At 40.7% G+C, this 22,700-nt stretch overlaps 1 long non-coding RNA gene across 1 annotated transcript in view; it reads right to left on the reverse strand.

The window, feature by feature from the left end:
• LOC138350673 (uncharacterized) overlaps positions 1-22,700 on the reverse strand; it is a 395,852-nt gene that overhangs the window by 357,162 nt on the left and 15,990 nt on the right. The gene's annotated exons all lie outside the window — the stretch shown is intronic.

The following is a 22,700-nucleotide window of genomic DNA, read 5'->3' on the forward strand; positions in this document are numbered from 1 at the left end:
CCGAAACTGAACTAATGATCTAAAAGGGGCGTAATGTATATAAATTCATGTGTAAGGTATTCTGCCTTATATTACATATACTTCATGATAAGATGCCTGGGTGAGAGAGAGAGTGTTTTATGGAAACGTGAGTCACAGACATTAAGATTTTACACATTGTTATCAAATGATTATCTCTCTCTCTCTCTCTCCAGGTGCCTTATAAAGCGTGTGTAATATAAGGCAGAATACCTTACACATGAATCACTATGGACCCCAAACAAGGTGCCCTGGGACATGAATTGCGCACTAGTTCTCTTTTTGATGAGAAAGTTAACGAGGTGAAGTTAATAACTAGCCTTAATAAGCAAGAGTTAGAGAGCGGGAACTTAATTGCGGAAACAAATAAGCAGTTAACAACAATTTTAGTAAATAATTTCTTTGTCCACAAAGTTAACTATAAAGGCATTCCCAAGCACAGGTTCTGTTTGAGGCTATTATATAAGGAAAGAAGTGGATCAGTCATCAACTTCAACTAACTTGTAAAGTTTAGTATAAAAGCCACCAAAGCGTGAGGCAATCATCTCCCCTTCTGTTCAAATTTTGACTTTCCTTCAATAGCCGATGAAAACAATGATAGCGAGAGGGAGCTTTGAAGACCTTACGAATGAAATACTTTTTACTTATTTTTGCAAGAGAACATTCCCTGGACGGTAATATTCCTGCCATTTTGGCAAGAGTTGACTCGCCATGTCTCTAATAAGGAAGGAAAGTCTGCATAAGGAAGGAAAGTCTGCATAAGGAAGGACATCGTTTACCTTAGTATGTCCTCTCTGAGAGAAGGGAGGGAGGGAGGCAGGCGGCTTACCTTAGTATGTCATAAGAGGAATGAGATATTTTCACGTATGTGGCGAATGAGGGAACACTTTAACTCAGCACCTCTCAGCGGATGTGATGAGGAAGTGCATGTTGGGTAAGTTTCTGACTGACGGAGTCATATACGCGCTGAGGATATAGCAAGAAAAGCTTATATAACGTGTCCAGCTTTCTGTGTGACTTAGGCAGTTAAGCTTTCTGTATAGGTTAGCGAGTCAAGCTTTCAGAGTTCCTGGTGAAATTATTTGACAAATTGAGTTGCTGATCAGTCAAAATCCATTTTTTGACTTATAGTACAGTATAGGTACACTGGGATAAAATAGAAGCTATTGTGCGTACTTATATCTCGTGTTCCAGCAGACACCTGGACGGTGTTCCAGCAGACACCTGGACGGTGTTCCAGCAGACACCTGGACGGTGTTCCAGCAGACACCTGGACGGTGTTCCAGCAGACACCTGGATTTTATAATAAAATCAATATTGTCACAATTACCATAATCATCTACAAATGGAAGAATGAAATGAAAACCCGAGAAGCAAGAAGAATGAAGAGTTAAAGGAAGAAGAATATAAGAGAAAGAAGAGAGGGAGAGAGGAGCCCAGAGGAGCAGGAGGAGGTCTCAACACTGTCACCTGAGGTGAGATACTGTGTGTGTTGTTCCAGGAAGGTTTCCAGGGTGGTCACCAGGTCCCAGTGGTCTCTGCTGGCCCTTTCCCGAGGGACGGAAAGGACTGACACTCTCCAGAGGCAGCTGGAAGAGGCGGATCGTAACTTTCCAGTCACCTCTGGAAGAGGGACTCTGTTTTCAGAGGGAAGGGAACTGGCTCCTTTTCCTTTGCAGCTTATGTTGGGAAAGTATTTTGTTATTCCCAAAACACTGGGAGAGAGATGGCTAGCTGCCACCTTTCCAGATCAAGGGGAAAGTAAGGCAATTACCGGGAGATAGCACGAAGCTATTACGACTATTTAACACTTGGAATGGGTCAGGATAAGGATTTGGGATGGGGGGGGGGAAGGAATGGATCCTAACCACTTGTGGACGGTCAGGAATTGAACACCAACCTGCATAATGCGAGACTGTCACTCTACCGTCCACCCTAAGTGGGTGGGCCGCACATAGACGGATAGAACGACACCAAACCATAGCCAAACAGACCAGGCCAACCAGATGGTCAGCTTTAAGGACAGGGTGAGCCGATTGGCTAGATAAAAAATCACTTGTCGGAGCTTTTCATTAAAAAGTAGAACAAGTCGTGTAGTACAAAAGACGTGTCAGGATACAACACATTATCTAAATCTACAACAATATGCAGTTAAAAAAAAAGTTACTCAAACATGCTAGGCTATTTGAAGAGTAGAGAATTTGCAAAATAAATTTGACAAACATTTCTCTAAAAGATTCTCTCTCGTAAAATAAATTTCACATTTATAATTAATCGACTGTTTTTAAGTGTTTGTTGGTCGTATCTTAGGTAGGAAGTGTATCCGAGCTGGATCTGTTTATACTTTAAAGGCAGATCAATCATCAGTTAAAATATGATTGTCTCTTAGTGGGTTTGGAGTTGGCTTTAGAAAGGAACGTGTGTTTATGACTCTCTCCTCCAGCCACACAGACCGGCGGGTTACCAAGACCAAATTAACATGGCTGTGAATCTACTTCTGTGTAGACTGGTATGTTTACTACGTCTCTACGACTACTACTATTATACTACCATGTCTCTACCTACTACTTCTACGTCTCGATCGCCAGCCTATTATGAAAAAAAGTCATCTGGTTCACATTTTGTTAGCTAAATGCTAAAATTAAAATCTAATTTACAACATTTGACTTTATGATGATGTGAAAGTATTTCCACTTTCTAGGTGTTTCATTATTTCGTGGAACTGATTACCGCTGTAGGAAGGATAACGATTGATGGAAGAGTGTGCTGATGGTTGAAAGGGTTTAACGTGATAGAGACTCGCTTCAGAACAAAAAGGGCATAAGTTAAAAGGTACCTAGGTGTCACGACCCTTGAGACTAAATAATGTTCTTCTCCCCACAGTGTAAAGAACAACTAAAAATCTGCCATGCCAATAGGTGTCTAGGGGTATAATTAATCACTGTATAAAAACGGGAGAACAATATATTTTGCTAAGGGTGACAACTTAACAACCATTAAATAAATAGTAGCCAGAAATATTTATCAGCATGTAATACTATAGAATGCAAGTAATTATTTGAGACCTGAGCACTATCACCAGAATATGGAGTAAGCCATAAATACACTAAAATCGTCTATCCAGATAAATTAATATTTATATGGGCTTAAAATAACAAAAACCAAGAACTTAGCTTAAACACAACTGCACTCGACCGCAGCTGCCACTCTACTGCCCAGGACGTGGTCCGCAGGCCCAACGTCGACTAACCGTCTACCCAAACACCAATTAACGTTCGCATGAACATTGTGAACATTCTATTTACAAAGGTCAGCCCTAAACTCCAACATTATTAACTAAGAGTTTTAATTACTGGTCTCACATTCCTTGAAGTATTACGGCTACCAAATATGGGAATAAATAAATATAAAACTAATGGCAATTGATTTGCCAACAATCGCCCTGGCCATTCCCAAATATTGTCAACCGCCCACACGGCTAATTTCACGTGACATCCACCACCAAAACAAACCTTACACACACACTACCCAGCTATCTATGTTATATATATATAATGTATATATATCTATATACACAAATCTTATACAACTGACAGCAATATTTACGTAGAGAAAACAATAACATAATACGAGGTTCGGGAGAATTGGCAGAATCGTAATAAGATTCGTGACACTAGGTTCCATATGGTCCATTTCGACTATACAATTTGTGTGATAAATGAGGCAGGACTTTCCCAAAGTTCCACCCATTTACTCTGGATAATGGGGCAAGACCTGGCGCAGGAATTAATATCGGGAAATTGGAGAATCTGGGGTTCCATTAATTAACTGCCATTGGGCGACAATTGGTCGACTTCATATGTACATCAACAATTAATAAAGAGATTTACCATGAAACATTTAATTCAAATAAAGTAAATAAGCATCTACTAATACTGTCCAGTCACGTTTGGATAATCCAACTTAATCACGTATCCGAATTTAAACATGTTTTCCGGATGATGGGATCACCTTCACTATTGATGACGGATTAAGTGTTATTTTCCATAATTTACTGGACAAATAATCTCGGGTAAACGAACTAAGGATTAGATTGTTAATTTTCTGTAAAATTAAAATAATTCTATTATAAAATCCTAAATGATTCCATATAGCTAGTTTCAGATTTCGATACGAAAAAGGAATATTTACATTGAAACTTTTGAAATGTTTAGGTTAATTAATTATTATGCAAAAAGAGAAGGTTAATTGCTTCCTAACATTCTTTTGTCCACTATTAAATAGAGTATAAAGAATCTTAAAGAATGAAAACACTATACGAAGAAAGAATAATTCACCAAGAAGGAATAAAGAAGTGTACAACTCCACGCCTCGTTGCTGCAGCTTTTATTTTGTTGCTCAGGGCAAGTTCTGAAGCCTTAACCCAGCTCTTGTTTATCCCAACAAGAGCTGGGATAAGCCCAGCTCTTGTTTATCCCAACAAGAGCTGGGATAAGCCCAGCTCTTGTTTATCCCAACAAGAGCTGGGATAAGCCCAGCTCTTGTTTATCCCAACAAGAGCTGGGATAAGCCCAGCTCTTGTTTATCCCAACAAGAGCTGGGATAAGCCCAGCTCTTGTTTATCCCAACAAGAGCTGGGATAAGCCCAGCTCTTGTTTATCCCAACAAGAGCTGGGATAAGCCCAGCTCTTGTTTATCCCAACAAGAGCTGGGATAAGCCCAGCTCTTTCTCCCCAACACTGTACCTTCAGCTGTACCCACTTCCTGCTCACCCCCATATATATCTTCCCCTATATAACGGGATATATGTTCTTGGAGTCGATCGGAAGTTGGTTCTCGAAATATATATTCATTAACTACAGTATACCTGCTGGTTGGTCATTAAGCAGTTTAGGTGACTATATACCCACTTCCTGCTCGCCTCCACATATATCTATTACTGTGTGACGGGATACATATTCTTGGAGTCAGAAGTTACGTCTCGATATATTAATCATTAACTATAGTATACCTGCTGGTTGGTCATTAAGCAGTTTAGGTGACTTTATAATACCTACTTCCTGCTCGCCTCCACATATATCTATTACTGTGTGGCGGGATACATATTCTTGGAGTCAGAAGTTATGTCTCGATATATTAATCATTAACTACAGTATAACTGCTGGTTGGTCATTTAGCAGTTTACGTGGCTCTTAATAATCTTCCAGAGGTTACTCAACTTTAAGTCCAACATCTAAACTTTTACAGTTCGACTGTAATCAGCTGTAAGGCAAGCTGAAAGTTTTTTTTATTTATTTGTAAACATTGGTATTTGGAGCTTTCATTAACGATAATTTATCCATGTAATTCGCCCGCACAAGTAAAAGTTTAATAGCGAAATTACATAAAGAAATTTGCAGAAGGTCAATTAAATGGCTCTAATAACGCAGATTCTATTTACATTTTCATATGTGTTTCGTAGATTTTACTTTAATGTAACATTTTCGTTGTAAACCGGACATTCCTTTGTTTACACAACGAGCTAATTTAAGAAAGGAGTCTGAAAGACAGTGGCATGTAAATCAATCATCAAATGATTAACACATTGTCGTGTAAACCATATGAGGAAAAGTCTGGTTTACAATAAGAAGTAACTGAATCAAAACATAATTTGGAGAGCATATAGTGAACTTCATAAAACAGAACCATGACCGGAAACTATTACAACATCAACTCTCTTAAAAATAAGTCACTCTGCAAGAAACTGCAGAGTGACAAGAGGAAAAAACAATCCTTTAAAATTGACTAAATCGTGTAATTACGATTCCATACATTAAAAAAAAGTGAGTTTACTACGTACAGAACACGTCTGTTTAGAACTAGTAAGACCAAGGTCCAAGAGCTATAATTTCTAAACAAAATAGTTGACTCTCACACAATCTCTCCTCGCGCCGAGAGAGGACCCCGGCCGCGATCTCGCACCCGGGTCGCACGGGCGAGAGCGCCTTCACCCTAAGCACGTGATCGATCACGCTCATCCGTCACACTCAACCATCTGTCAACCATCAGCTGAGATGGCGCACATGGATTAGGTCATAAACTTGACTACTTAAGAGATGCCTCGTGTGGGCCAAAAACCCTTCTGCTGTTACCTTCATTCCAAGATTAATACACTAAAATTTAATTGTTTGATTAACAAACAAACAGTGAACAATACTTTTTAACGTTATTTTACTCCTATGAAATATTTAAAGATATCTTTTTAAGTAAGCAAAATGTACTATATAATAATAGTCTTGAATTAAGATCTTCAGTAAATGAATTTATTAAAAAATAATTGGATTGAAATAATACCGCGGTATCCAAACGAGATAAAATTTTGAGTGTAATAAATTAACTGTCATTGGTTGGAGCAAGCTTTTCTTACTCTGATCAGAATATCCATTTGTTATGTCCAATAATCCACTTTGCACACATCTATCATGTCACCCATAATTCTTCATATTTCTAGAGAATGTAATTTAAGCTTCGTCAATCTTTCTTCATATGACATGTTTCTAATTTGCGGGATTAACTTTGCCATCCTATGCTGGACGCATTTTAATGTACGGCGACCGAAACTGAACTGATGATCTAAATGGGGCCTAATCTATAGAAATTCATGTGTAAGGTATTCTGCCTTATATTACATATACTTCATGATAAGATGCCTGGGTGAGAGAGAGGGAGGGAGAGAGAGAGAAAGAAAGAGGAGATAGGAGAGAGAGAGAGTGTTTTATGGAAACGTGAGTCACAGACATTAAGATTTTACTCATACTGTTATCAAATGATTATCTCTCTCTCTCTCTCTCTCCGGGTGTCTTATAAAGTGTGTTTAATATAAGGCAGAATACCTTACACGTGAATCACTATGGATCCCAAACAAGGCGCCCAGGGGCATGAATTGGGCACAAGTTTGGCTTTCTTTTAATGAGAAAGTTAACGAGTAGTTAATAACTAGGCTTAATAAACAAGAGTTAGAGAGGGGGAACGCAATTGCGGAAACAAATAGTCAGTTAACAACATTTTTGGTAAATAATTTCTTTGTCCTCAAAGTTAACTATAAAGGCATTCCCAAGCACCGGTTCTGTTTGAGGCTATTATATAAGGAAAGAAGTGGATCAATCATCAATTTCAACTAACATGTAAAGCTGTGTATAAAAACCACCAAAAGCGTGAGTCAATCGGCTCTCCTTTTGTTCAACTTTTGACTTTCCTTCAAATAGCCGATGCAAACAAATGGAAGTGAGATGGAGCTTTTGCAGACCTTACGAATGAAAAACTTTTCTTTTTATAGCAAGAGAACATTCCCTAGACGGTAATATTCTTGCCATTTTGGCAAGAGTTGACTCGCCATGTCTCGAATAAGGAAGGAAAGTCTGCATAAGGAAGGACATCGTTTACCTTAGTATGTCCTCTCTGAGAGAAGGGAGGGAGGGAGGCAGGCGGCTTACCTTAGTATGTCCTCTGAGAGAAGGGAGGGAGGGAGGCAGGCGGCTTACCTTAGTATGTCCTCTCTCAGAGAAGGGAGGGAGGGAGGGAGGCAGGCGGCTTACCTTAGTATGTCCTCTCTGAGAGAAGGGAGGGAGGGAGGCAGGCGGCTTACCTTAGTATGTCCTCTCTCAGAGAAGGGAGGGAGGGAGGGAGGCAGGCGGCTTACCTTAGTATGTCATAAGAGAAATGAGAGATTTTCACGTATGTGGCGAATGAGGGAACACACTTTAACTCAGCACCTCTCAGCGGATGTGATGAGGAAGTGCATGTTGGGCAAGTTTGTGACTGACGGAGTCATATACGCGCTGAGGATATAGCAAGAAAAGCTTATATAACGTGTCCAGCTTTCTGTGTGACTTAGGCAGTTAAGCTTTCTGTATGGGTTAGTGAGTCAAGCTCTCAGAGTTCCTGGTGAAATTACTTGACAAATTGAGTTGCTGATCTGTCAAAATACAATTTTTGACTTACAGTACAGTATAGGTACACTGGGATAAAATAGAAGCTATTGTGCTTACTTATATCTCGTGTTCCAGCAGACACCTCGGACGGTGTTCCAGCAGACACCTCGGACGGTGTTCCAGCAGACACCTCGGACGGTGTTCCAGCAGACACCTCGGACGGTGTTCCAGCAGACACCTCGGACGGTGTTCCAGCAGACACCTCGGACGGTGTTCCAGCAGACACCTGGACGGTGTTCCAGCAGACACCTGGACGGTGTTCCAACACCGTCAGATGCTGGAACTATTCACTTTAAATAATAATAATTAAAATCAATATTATCACAATTACCATAATCATCTAGAAATAGAAGAATGAAATGAAAACCCGAGAAGCAAGAAGAATGAAGAGTTAAAGGAAGAAGAATATAAGAGAAAGAAGAGAGGGAGAGAGGAGCCCAGAGGAGCAGGAGGAGGTCTCAACACTGTCACCTGAGGTGAGATACTGTGTGTGTTGTTCCAGGAAGGTTTCCAGGGTGGTCACCAGGTCCCAGTGGTCTCTGCTGGCCCTTCCCCGAGGGACGGAGAGGACTGACACTCTCCAGAGGCAGCTGGAAGAGGCGGATCGTAACTTTCCAGTCACCTCTGGAAGAGGGACTGTGTTTTCAGAGGGAAGTGAACCGGCTCCTTTTCCTTTGCAGCTTATGTTGGGAAAGGAATTTGTTCTACCCAGAACACTTGGAGTGAGATGGCTAGCTGCCCCCTTTCCAGATCAAGGGGAGAGTAAGGCAATTATCAGGAGAAAGCACTAGCCATTACGACTTTAAAGCACTGGGAAAGGGTCAGGATAAGGATTTGAGATGGGGGGGGGGAGAAATGGATCCCAACCACTTGTGGACGGTCGGCAATTGAACACCGACCTGCATAAAGCGAGACCGTCGCACTACCGTCCACCCTAAGTGGTTGGGCCGCACATAGACGGAAAAAACGACCCCAAACCATAGCCAAACAGACCAGGCCAACCAGATGGTCAGCTTTAAGGACAGGGTGAGCCGATTGGCTAGATAAAAAATCACATGTCGGAGCTTTTCATTAAGAGTAGAACAAGTCGTGTAGTGCAAAAGACGTGTCAGGATACAACACATTATCTAAATCTACGAACAGCATGTGGTTAAAAAATAGGTTACTCAGACATGCTAGGCTATTCGGAGAGTTAAGAGAATTTGCAAAATGAATTTGACAAACATTTCTCTAAAAGATTTTCTCTCGTAAAATAAATTTCATATTTATAATTATCGACTGTTTTTAAGTGTTTGTTAGTCGTATATTAGGTAGGAAGTGTATCCGAGCTGGATCTGTTTTAACTTCAAAGGCAGATCAATCATCAGTTAAAATATGATTGTCTCTTAGTGGGTTTGGAGTTGGCTTTAGAAAGGAACGTGTGTTTATGACTCTCCTCCAGCCACACAGACCGGCAGGTTACCAAGACCAAGTTAACATGGCTGTGAATCTACTTCTATGTAGACTGGTATGTTTACTACTGTCTCTACGACTACTACTATTGTAACACTACTTCTATGTCTCGATCGCCAGCCATTAATGAAAAAAGTCATCTGGTTCACATTTTGTAAGCTAAATGCTAACATTAAAATCTTAATTTACAACATTGGACTTGATCCTGATATAACAGTATTTCCACTTTCTCGGCGTTTCATTACTTCGTGGAACTGATTACCGCTGTAGAAAGGATAACGATTGGTGGAAGAGTGTGCTGATGGTTGAAAGGGTTTACCGTGATAGGGTCTACTTCTGGTGGAAAGGAATGTTAATTGAGAGAGGGGGAGACTCGCTTCAGAACAAAAAGGGCATAAGTTAAACGGTACCCAGGTTCCATATGGTCCATTTCGACTATACAATTTGTGTGGTAAATGAGGCAGGACTTTCCCAAAGTTTCACCCATTTACTCTGGATAATGGGGCAAGACCTGGCGCAGAGATAGATAACGGGAAATGGGAGAATCTGGAGTTGCCTTAACTAACTGACATTGGGCGACAACTGACCGACTTCATATGTATATCAACAATTAATAAAGAGATTTACCATGAAACATTTAATTCAAATAAAGTATTTAAGCATCTACTTATTACTGTCCAGTCACGTCCGGATAATCCAACTTAATCATGTATCCGAACTTAAACATGTTTTCCGGATGATGGGATCACCTTCACTATTGATGACGGATTAAGTGTTATTGCCATAATTTACTGGACAAATAATCTCTAGTAAACGAGAATATTTGTATTTGGTACAATACAGGAGAATTTGGAGGTTTCATTAACGATTATTTATCCATGTAATTCACCACCCCAAGTTAAAAATTAATAACGGAATTACATAAAAATAAAGATATTTGCAGCAGCTCTATTAAGTTGCCTTAACAAGGTAGATCCTATTTACATTTACATATGTGTGTCATAGATTTTATTTGAGAGTAACATTTTCATTGTGAACCCGACATTCCTTCGTTTATATAATGATCTGGGTTAAAAGGGCAGTCTGGAAGACAATGGCACAGAAGTAATCAACTATGATTAACACTTTGTCGTGTAACCCATGTGAGGAAAAGGCTAATTGATTTACAATTCGAAGCAACTGAAACAAAACCTAATTTGGGGACCATAGTATTCGCGTGCGACGTTAGTTTTACATTGCTTTACCGTTGATTTTGCGTCGCTCTTTGGATAGTGTGCCCACCGGGCCAGGCCACTGACCCGACCCGAAGTTTCCAATAATCACAAATCAAATTTGAAATACAACGTCTGGGAGATTATACTTGAACTAAAATCATGAATTATCACTTTCATGAAAGGCCTGTCACGCTGGCAAGAATAATTTACCTTGATTTTTGACTTACGAATGAACTAGTGACGAAGGGGGGGGGGGGAATGGTAGTAGTGATGAAAGGGGTTTACATACTGAAAACAATATGTAAACTTTATTTAAAAAAAGAAGATATTGAGTAGTCTGAAAAAGTATGACACAGTGAAATCGCTAAAATAAGAAGCAGTGAACTTCATAAAACAGAACCTATGACCAGAAACTATTTACAACGTCAACTCTCTTTAAAATAAGTCACTCAAGAAATTGTAGAGTGACAAGAGGAAAAAAAATCCTTTAAGGTTGACCATATCGTGTAATTACGATTCCATACATTAGAAAAAATGTGAGTTTACTACGTACAGAACACGACTGTTTAGAACTAGTAAGACCAAGGTCCAAGAGCTATAATTTCTAAACAAAATAGTTGACTCACACAATCTCTCCTCGCGCCGAGAGAGGACCCTGGCCGCGATCTCGCACCCGGGTCGCACGGGCGAGAGCGCCTTCACCCTAAGCGTGTGATCGATCACGCTCATCCGTCACACTCAACCATCTGTCAACCATCACCTGAGATGGCGAACATGGATCACGTCATAAACTTGACTAAGAAGCTGCCTTGTGTGGGCCAAAAGGCCTTCTGCGTTTACCTTCATTCCTATGTTATTACACTTACAATTTAATTGTTTGATTAGCAAATGAACAATAAACATTACTTTTTAAAATTGTTTTATTCCTATCTAATGTTTAAAGATATCTTTTTAAATAAGCAAAATGTACCATATAATAATAATCCTAAATTAGGATCTTCAGTAAATGAATTTATTAAACAATAATTATTTGAATTAATATCGTTCGTTGTGGCGTTGTAAAATTTTGAGTATAATAAATTAACTGTCATTGGTTGGAGCAAGCTTTTCTTACTCTAATTAGAATATCCCTTTGTTATGGCCAATAATCCACTTGTACACCTCTGTCATGTCACCCATAATTCTTCATATTTCTAGAGAATGTAATTTAAGTTTTGTCAATCTTTCTTCATATGACATGTTTCTAATATGCGGGATTAACTTTGTCATCCTATGCTGGACGCATTTTAATGTACGGCGACCGAAACTGAACTAATGATCTAAAAGGAGCCTATTCTATAGAGTTCATGTGTAAGGTATTCTGCCTTATATTACATATACTTCATGATAAGATGCCTGGGGTGAGAGAGAGGGAGGGTGGGGAGAGAGAGAGAGAGAGAGAGAGAGAGAGAGAGAGAGAGAGAGAGAGAGAGAGAGAGAGAGAGGAGATAAGAGAGAGAGAGAGAGAGAGGAGATAAGAGAGAGAGAGAGAGAGAGAGAGAGAGAGAGAGAGAGAGAGAGAGAGAGAGAGGAGATAAGAGAGAGAGAGTGTTCTATGGAAACGTGTCACAGATTGATAACACATACTGTTATCAAATGATTATCTCTCTCTCTCCCCGGGTGTCTTATAAAGTGTGTGTAATATAAGGCAGAATACCTTTCACGTGGATCTCTATGGATCCCAAACAAGGCGCCCAGGGGCATGAATTGGGGACAAGTTTGGCTCTCTTTTAATGAGAAAGTTAACGAGTAGTTAATAACTTGGCTTGATAAGCAAGAGTTAGTGAGGGGGAACCTTATTGCGGAAACAAATAGTCAGCCAACAACAATTTTGGTAAATAATTTCTTTGTCCATAAAGTTAACTATAAAGGCATTCCCAAGCACCGGTTCAGTTTGAGGCTATTATATAAGGAAAGAAGTGGATCAGTCATCAATTTCAACTAACATGTAAAGCTTTGTATAAAAACCACCAAAAGCGTGAGTCAATCAGCTCTCCTTTTGTTCAACTTTTGACTTTCCTTCAAATAGCCGATGCAAACAAATGGAAGTGAGATGGAACTTTTGCAGACCTTACGAATGAAATACTTTTTTCTTTTTATAGCAAGAGAACATTCCCTGGACGGTAATATTCCTGCCATTTTGGCAAGAGTTGACTCGCCATGTCTCGAATAAGGAAGGAAAGTCTGCACAAGGAAGGAAATCGTTTACCTTAGTATGTCCTCTCTGAGAGAAGGGAGGGAGGGAGGCAGGCGGCTTACCTTAGTATGTCATAAGAGAAATGAGAGATTTTCACGTATGTCGGGAATGAGGGAACACACTTTAACTCGGCACCTCTCAGCGGATGTGATGAGGAAGTGCATGTTGGGCAAGTTTGTGACTGACGGAGTCATATACGCGCTGAAGATATAGCAAGAAAAGCTTATATAACGTGTCCAGCTTTCTGTGTGACTTAGGCTGTTAAGCTTTCTGTATGGGTTAGTGAGTCAAGCTCTCAGAGTTCCTGGTGAAATTAACTGACAAATTGAGTTGCTGATCAGTCAAAATCTAATTTTTGACCTACAGTACAGTATAGGTACACTGGGATAAAATAGAAGCTATTGTGCTTACTTATATCTCGTGTTCCAGCAGACACCTGGACGGTGTTCCAGCAGACACCTGGACGGTGTTCCAGCAGACACCTGGACGGTGTTCCAGCAGACACCTGGACGGTGTTCCAGCAGACACCTCGGATGGTGTTCCAGCACCGTCAGATGCCAGAAACTAGTCACTAAATAATAATAATTAAAATCAATATTGTCACAATTACCATAATCATCTACAAATAGAAGAATGAAATGAAAACCCGAGAAGCAACAAGATTGAAGAGTTAAAGGAAGAAGAATATAAGTGAAAGAAGAGAGGGAGAGAGGAGCCCAGAGGAGCAGGAGGAGGTCTCAACACTGTCACCTGAGGTGAGATACTGTGTGTGTTGTTCCAGGAAGGTTTCCAGGGTGGTCACCAGGAAGAGGCGGATCGTAACTTTCCAGTCACCTCTGGAAGAGGGACTCTGTTTTCAGAGGGAAGGGAACTGGCTCGTTTTCCTTTGCAGCTTATGTTGGGAAAGTATTTTGTTATTCCCAAAACACTGGGAGAGAGATGGCTAGCTGCCCCCTTTCCAGATCAAGGGGAGAGTAAGGCAATAATCAGGAGAAAGCACTAGCCATTACGACTTTAAAGCACTGGGAAAGGGTCAGGATAAGGATTTGGGATGGGGGGGGGGGGGAGGAATGGATCCCAACCACTTGTGGACGGTCGGCAATTGAACACCGACCTGCATAAAGCGAGACCGTCGCTCTACCGTCCACCCTAAGTGGTTGGGCCACACATTGACAGGAAGAACGACCCCAAACAATAGCCAAACAGACCAGGCCAACCAGATGGTCAGCTTTAAGGACAGGGTAAGCCGATTGGCTAGATAAAAAAATCACTTGTCGGAGCTTTTCATTAAAAAGTAGAACAAGTCGTGTAGTTCAAAAGACGTGTCAGGATACAACACATTATCTAAATGTACAACAGCGTGTGGTTAAAAAAAAGTTACTAAGACATGCTAGGCTATTCGAAGAGTTGAGAATTTGCAAAATAAATTTGGCAAGCATTTCTCTAAAAGATTTTCTCTCGTAAAATAAATTTCATATTTATAATTTTCGATGGGTTTTAAGTGTTTGTTAGTCGTATATTAGGTAGGAAGTGTAACCGAGCTGGATCTGTTTTAACTTCAAAGGCTTATCATCATCAAGGCAATCATCAGTTAAAATATGATTGTCTCTTAGTGGGTTTGGAGTTGACTTTAGAAAGGAACGTGTGTTTAAGACTCTCTCCTCCAGCCACACAGACCGGCGGGTTACCAAGACCAAGTTAACATGGCTGTGAATCTACTTCTGTGTAGACTGGTATGTTTACTATGTCCTTACGACTACTACTATTATACTACTACTACTATGTCTACCTACTACTACGTCTCGATCGCCAGCCTATTATGAAAAAAAGCCATCTGGTTGCATATTTTGTAAGCCAAATGCTAACATTAAAATCTAATTTACAACATTTGACTTTATGATGATGTGAAAGTATTTCCACTTTCTAGGTGTTTCATCATTTTGTGGAACTGATTACCGCTGTAGGAAGGATAACGATTGATGGAAGAGTGTGCTGATGGTTGAAAGGGTTTAACGTGATAGAGACTCGCTTCAGAACAAAAAGGGCATAAGTTAAAAGGTACCTAGGTGTCACGACCCTTGAGACTAAATAATGTTCTTCTCCCCACAGTGTAAAGAACAAATAAAAATCTGCCATGCCAATAGGTGTCTAGGGGTATAATTAATCACTGTATAAAAACGGGAGAACAATATATTTTGCTAAGGGTGACAACTTAACAACAATTAAATAAATAGTAGCCAGAAATATTTATCAGCATGTAATACTATAGGGGCCTCGTAGCCTGGTGGATAGCGCGCAGGACTCTTAATTCTGTAGCACGGGTTCGATTCCCGCACGAGGCAGAAACAAATGGGCAAAGTTTCTTTCACCCCGAATGCCCGTGTTACCTAGCAGTAAATAGGTACCTGGGAGTTAGTCAGCTGTCACGGGATGCTTCCTGGGGGTGGAGGCATGGTCGAGGACCGGGCTGCGGGGACACTAAAGCCCCGAAATCATCTCAAGATATAGAATGCAAGTAATTATTTGAGACCTAAGCACTATCACCAGAATATGGAGTAAGCCATAAATACACTAAAATCGTCTATCCAGATAAATTAATATTTATATGGGCTTAAAATAACAAAAACCAAGAACTTAGCTTAAACACAACCGCACTCGACCGCAGCCGCCACTCTACTGCCCAGGACGTGGTCCGCAGGCCCAACGTCGACTAACCGTCTACCCAAACACCAATTAACGTTTGTATGAACATTGTGAACATTCTATTTACAAAGGTCAGCCCTAAACTCCAACATTATTAACTAAGAGTTGTAATTACTGGTCTCACATTCCTTGAAATATTAAGGCTACCACATATGGGAATAAATAAATATAAAACTATAGGCAATTGATTTGCCAACAATCGCCCTGGCCGTTCCCAAATATTGTCAACCGCCCACACGGCTAATTTCACGTGACATCCACCACCAAAACAAACCTTACACACACTACCCAGCTATCTATGTTATATATATATAATGTATGTATATCTATATACACAAATCTTATACAACTGACAGCAATATTTACGTAGAGAAAACAATAACATAATACGAGGTTCGGGAGAATTGGCAGAATCGTAATAAGATTCGTGACACTAGGTTCCATATGGTCCATTTCGACTATACAATTTGTGTGATAAATGAGGCAGGACTTTCCCAAAGTTCCACCCATTTACTCTTGATAATGGAGCAAGATCTGGCGCAGGAATTAATATCGGGAAATTGGAGAATCTGGGGTTCCATTAATTAACTGCCGTTGGGCGACAATTGGTCGACTTCATATGTACATCAACAATTAATAAAGAGATTTACCATGAAACATTTAATTCAAATAAAGTAAATAAGCATCTACTAATTACTGTCCAGTCACGTTTGGATAATCCAACTTAATCACGTATCCGAATTTAAACATGTTTTCCGGATGATGGGATCACCTTCACTATTGATGACGGATTAAGTGTTATTTTCCATAATTTACTGGACAAATAATCTCGGGTAAACGAACTAAGGATTAGATTGTTAATTTTCTGTAAAATTAAAATAATTCTATTATAAAATCCTAAATGATTCCATATAGCTAGTTTCAGATTTCGATACGAAAAAGGAATATTTACATTGAAACTTTTGAAATGTTTAGGTTAATTAATTATTATGTAAAAAGAGAAGGTTAATTGGTTGCTAAACATTTTTTTGTCCACTATTAAATAGAGTATAAAGACTCTTCAAGAATGAAAACAATACAAAGAAAGAATAATTCTCCAAGAAGGAATAAAGTGTACAACTCCACGCCTCGTTGCTGCAGCTTTTATTTTGTTGCTCAGGGCAAGTTCTGAAGCCTTAACCCAGCTCTTGTTTATCCCAACAAGAGGTGGGATAAGCCCAGCTCTTGTTTATCCCAACAAGAGCTGGGATAAGCCCAGCTCTTGTTTATCCCAACAAGAGCTGGGATAAGCCCAGCTCTTGTTTATCCCAACAAGAGCTGGGATAAGCCCAGCTCTTTCTCCCCAACACTGTACCTTCAGCTGTACCCACTTCCTGCTCGCCCCCATATATATCTTCCCCTATATAACGGGATATATGTTCTTGGAGTCGATCGGACGTTGCTTCTCGAAATATATATTCATTAACTACAGTATACCTGCTGGTTGGTCATTAAGCAGTTTAGGTGACTCTATATACCCACTTCCTGCTCGCCTCCACATATATCTATTACTGTGTGACAGGATACATATTCTTGGAGTCAGAAGTTACGTCTCGATATATTTATTCATTAACTACAGTATAACTGCTGGTTGGTCATTTAGCAGTTTAGGTGGCTCTTAATAATCTTCTAGAGGTTACTTAACTTTAAGTCCAACACCTAAACTTTTACAGTTCGACTGTAATCAGCTGTAAGGCAAGCTGAAAGTTTTTTTTATTTATTTGTAAACATTGGTATTTGGAGCTTTCATTAACGATAATTTATCCATGTAATTCGCCCGCACAAGTAAAAGTTTAATAGCGAAATTACATAAAAATAAAGAAATTTGCAGAAGGTCAATTAAATGGCTCTAATAACGCAGATACTATTTACATTTTCATATGTGTTTCGTAGATTTTACTTTAATGTAACATTTTCGTTGTAAACCGGACATTCCTTTGTTTAGACAACGAGCTAATTTAAGAAAGCAGTCTGAAAGACAGTGACATGTAAATCAATCATCAAATGATTAACACATTGTCGTGTAAACTATATGAGGAAAAGTCTGGTTTACAATAAGAAGTAACTGAATCAAAACATAATTTGGAGAGCATAGTATCCACGTGGGACGTTCGTTCAACATTGCATTAACGTTGATTTTGCGTCGCTCTTTGGATAGTGTGCCGACCGGGCCAGGCCACTGACCCGACCCGAAGTTTCCAATAATCACAACTCAAATTTGAAATACAACGTCTGGGAGATTATACTTGAACTAAATTCATGAATTATCACTTTCATGAAAGGCCTGTCACGCTGGCAAGAATAATTTACCTTGATTTTTGACTTACGAATGAATTAGTGGCAAAGGGAGAGGGTTGTTGTTGTGGTGAAAGGGGTTTACATACTGAAAACAGTATGTAAACTTTATTCAAAAAAGAAGATATTGAGTAGTCTGAAAAGTATGACACAGTGAAATCGCTAAAAATAAGAAGCAGTGAACTTCATAAAACAAAACCATGACCGGATATTATTACAACGTCAACTCTCTTTAAACTAAGTCACTCTGCAAGAAACTGTAAAGTGACTAGAGGAAAAAACAATCCTTTAAAGTTGACCAAATCGTGTAATTACGATTCCATACACTAGAAAGAATGTGAGTTTACTACGCACAAAATACGACTGTTTAGAACTAGTAAGACCTAGGTCCAAGAGCTATAATCTCTAAACAAAATAGTCGACTCTCACACAATCTTTTCCTCGCGCCGAGAGAGGACCGCAGCCGGGATCTCGCACCCGGGTCGCACGGGCGAGTGCGCCTTCACCCTAAGCAGGCGATCGATCACGCTCATCCATCACACTCAACCATCTGTCAACCATCAGCTGAGATGGCGCACATGGATCAGGTCATAAACTTGACTACTTAGGAGCTGCCTCGTGTGAGCCAAAATGCCTTCTGCGGTTACATTCATTCGTAGATTATTACACTTAAAATTTAATTATTTGATTAACCAATATACAATGAAAAATAATTTTTAAAACTACTTTATTTCAATGAAACATTTTTATATATCTTTTAAAAAAAACAAAATATATTATATAATAATAGTTTTGAATTGAGATCTTCAGTAAATGAATTTAAAAAAAACATAATTTTCTCAAATTGACCAAGACCATGCTAACAACTGGGAGAAACTCATACATAAAGCTGAAATACAAAGAAAAACAACTCCACAACAATTCTGGAACTTCATAAAGAGGATCAGAGGAAACTCCTCCTCTTCTGCCTTTACATACATCACTCACAACAATCAAAACTACACCGATCCCTCAGAAGTAATAGGCATATTCAAACAACACTGGCAGGACATCTTCAATCCCCACCCCCCACAACCAACAGCAATACAAAACATAAACAGAGTAGAAACATGGATACGACACAACCCTCATGCCATCACACACTACCCTACCATTGACCTCACGACACTAGACGACTTAGAAAGTGACCTCACAGAATCAATACTACCTGAAGAAGTTAAACTCATGCTCAAGAACACCAGACGTAAAGCCCCAGGAGCCTCTGGCATTGGCCAAGCTCTCCTCAAGCAACTTCCAGACCCCCTAATCTTTGCACTCACAGACGTCTACAACGCCTCACTAGCATCAGGATATTTCCCAAGCCCATTCAAAGAAGCCACAGCAATCCTCATTCCAAAACCCCAAAAATCCCCGACAGACCCTAAGAACTACAGACCGATCAGCTTACTAGAGACATTAGGAAAAGTATACGAAAAACTCATTAATCATAAACTCAGGAATCACCTAGAACACAAAAACATATTGACAGACAAACAATTTGGCTTCAGACAACACCGCTCAACACAAGACGCACTGAACATAATAACAAACTACCTCTCCATAAATAAACACCAAAGGGCCAAGACGGCCCTCATTGCAAAGGACGTCGAAAAAGCTTTTGACACCGTATGGCACGACGGCCTGCGTTACAAACTCTGCACTCTGTTTCAACTATCTGATAACATGCAGAGGCTACTTTGCAGCTTTCTAACAAATAGAAAGATGCAGATCAAGTTCCTCAGCAAGCTGTCGGGTTATTTCAACCTAAATGCAGGTGTCCCTCAGGGCTCAGTTCTTTCACCAACCTTATACATACTCTATATAAACGACATCCCTGACCCAGTATACTGGACATCAATGACCCTTTGCTACGCTGACGACGTAACCCAACTGATCACAGACTATACGATTAACGCCCTCACACGAAAAGCACAACAAGAAATAGACAAAGTCACCCTCTGGGAACACGACTGGCGAATAAAAACAAACCCCAACAAGTCAAAAATAACTTACTTTTTCTACAACAAACGACGTAACCCTGACCCAGTAAAACTCTACTCTCAATCACCAGATGCAACCCAGATCCCAAGAGTCAACAAAACCACAGTACTTGGACTCACACTAGACTTTAACCTTCGCTTTCACACACACATAACACCCAAGAAAGCTATAGCCTCAAACGCCCTATCAAAACTCTACCCACTCAAACATGCCTCCCAAGCCACCAAGCTCTACTTATACAAAACACTTATTCTCCCACTCCTAACATATGCACCGATCCCACTCACACTTGCAGCACCAACAAATAGGAAGAAACTCCAGCGTACCCAGAACAGGGCTCTGAGATGGGTGTTCGATACCCATTGGCAGGACTTCACCACCAGTGAGGCCCTGCATGAGAGGGCGAACATCCCACCTCTGAACATAACCTGGGATACTATGGGGAAGAAACAGATTGACAGAATTCTCACCTATCATGACAACTACGACACGTTCCTCAGAAACGTCCTAAGCAGACCCAGACATACGCACAACCTCTTTAACCTGATCGACGATCCACCTCCTGCTCCGTCCTTTACATAACCCCTCTCCTATAATATCACTACTCAAATCACCAAACTTCCAACTATAACCTCCTAACTCTTCTCCTCCCTCTTTAGGGGGGGACCAACTAGCTCCCGTTTTCTGGTGCCTTGGGTGGGCCACGATGCTGATTATCAGATCAAAGACCACATCTGGTGTGAGCCTCCAGGGCACACCCAGCTGAGGGCTGCTGTCTCCGTGGGTGCTCAGAAAAGACGAATTGTTGTCACAGATCCGATTCCTTGCCTTCACTGCCTAGTCTGGTCATAACGATTTCAATGCCATGCAGCTGGGTCTAGCCCTGGCACTTTACCTCATACTAAAAACCCTTCCTCTCACCCCCACTAATTCTTCCCCTATCCCCACTTCCACGCTCACCCATTAGGGTATCTTGACCTATATTTAATTCATTCATTCATTCATTCATTCAAATTAATATCGTTAGGTGGGCCGCAGATAAAATTTTGAGTGTAATAAATTAACTGTCATTGGTTGGAGAAAGCTTTTCTTACTCTGATCAGAATATCCATTTGTTACGACCAATAATCCACTTGTACACATCTATCATGTCACCCATAATTCTTCACATTTCTAGGGAATGTAATTTAAGCTTTGTCAATCTTTCTTCATATGACATGTTTCTAATTTGCGGGATTAACTTTGTCATCCTATGCTGGACGCATTTTAATGTACGGCGCAGGAATAGTGTGCAGAAATGCACACTAGAGGAAGTTTATTGTCCTGAAGAAGGCTGTTTATTATTCTTATGAATTGGGCGGGGTCGTTCTGGGCGACCCTGTCTGCGATCACAGTCAATACTTGGACTGGAGGGGTTATAGCAGGGGTTATTAGGTTTAGCTGGGCGGATGACGGATCAGCTTGCCTGGTCTGGCTCCCCCATGCTTGGGGTTGCACTTGGTTAGTATTTGGTGGTGGTGGGTGCACATTGGGGTCGGATCTCTGGTGAGGAAGGTTGGGGAAGGATTGTGTTCCCATGCTTTGTGGTGTGTTCCCATGCTTTGTGGTGTGTTCCCATGCTTTGTGGTGTAGTTTGGGTACGTGTGGTGGCTTGCCTCGTCTGGTCCAGAATCCTCTGGATTTCCTCCTTCCTTTTGGGGCAGTGAGCAGCCACTGCCTTGTGGTTCCCATTGCATAGGGCACATTTCAGGATGGTTTCAGTGCACGCAATGAAGCGATAAGATTCTGCACAGTTGCTGCATTATTCGCCATTTGCCTTACATTGGGGAGCTAGGTGGCCAAACTCAAAGCACTTGAAGAATTGTTTGACTCTGCTTATCCGGTCTGGTGTCACCGATAAGTTGAAGCATTTGAGCCCATTTTTCTCCAGTTCCCTGGCTTGGGCTGGAGAAAAGTGCTGTTCGAGTAGAGTTGGGATTGTGGATTTTGTATATATAGATATATAAAATCCACAACCCAACTCTACCCGAACAGCACTTAAACTAACACTTGACACTCCAGCCCAAGCCAGGGAACTGGAGAAAAATGGGCTCAAATGCTTCAACTTATTGGTGACACCAGACCGGATAAGCAGAGAGACCTGGATTCCGTCGTTTACCGTGGTGATTTAATTCTTAATGTCATCATTACTTCGGGCGGTGATCATTGTGCTGAGTCTTGTTACAAAGACCGATCTTGCAGCCTGGTATTGGGCAGCGGGATGTAGTTCGATGTTTAGCTTCTTAAAGGCGTCTTGGAGGTCAGGGTTGAGACGTTTCCTGATCTCGTCTTCATTGGAGAGCACTACCGTGGCTCCTCTTTGAAGTTTGATGTGAACGTCTACAGGGGCAACTTCTGCAATAGAGCTCAGGGCCATTGCAAGGTCATTCTCAGTGGTGGCTATGTTCCCAGTGAACTTAATGTTAATTTTAATCGTCATTGTGATAAGATGACAAGTTAATAGTAAATCCACACCTCCTATGCATATTACTAGCCTAACCATGCTACACTGGCGGAACAGTTGCCCCGACTCTTTGCTATCCTAGACATACTCGCATCAGCAATGGGAGGTCTACGGACTGCTCGTAGTGGAGAGAGGATGTGAAGCACGTCTGCTCTCCACGGCGGCTGACTGTAAGCTCTTGAGATCACTTCTCGGTGTATGGTGATAGTTGTATATTATACAGAGAATCC

The sequence above is a fragment of the Procambarus clarkii genome, chromosome 46 (genome assembly GCF_040958095.1).
Source record: "Procambarus clarkii isolate CNS0578487 chromosome 46, FALCON_Pclarkii_2.0, whole genome shotgun sequence".
Classification (NCBI taxonomy): Eukaryota; Metazoa; Arthropoda; class Malacostraca; order Decapoda; family Cambaridae; genus Procambarus; species Procambarus clarkii.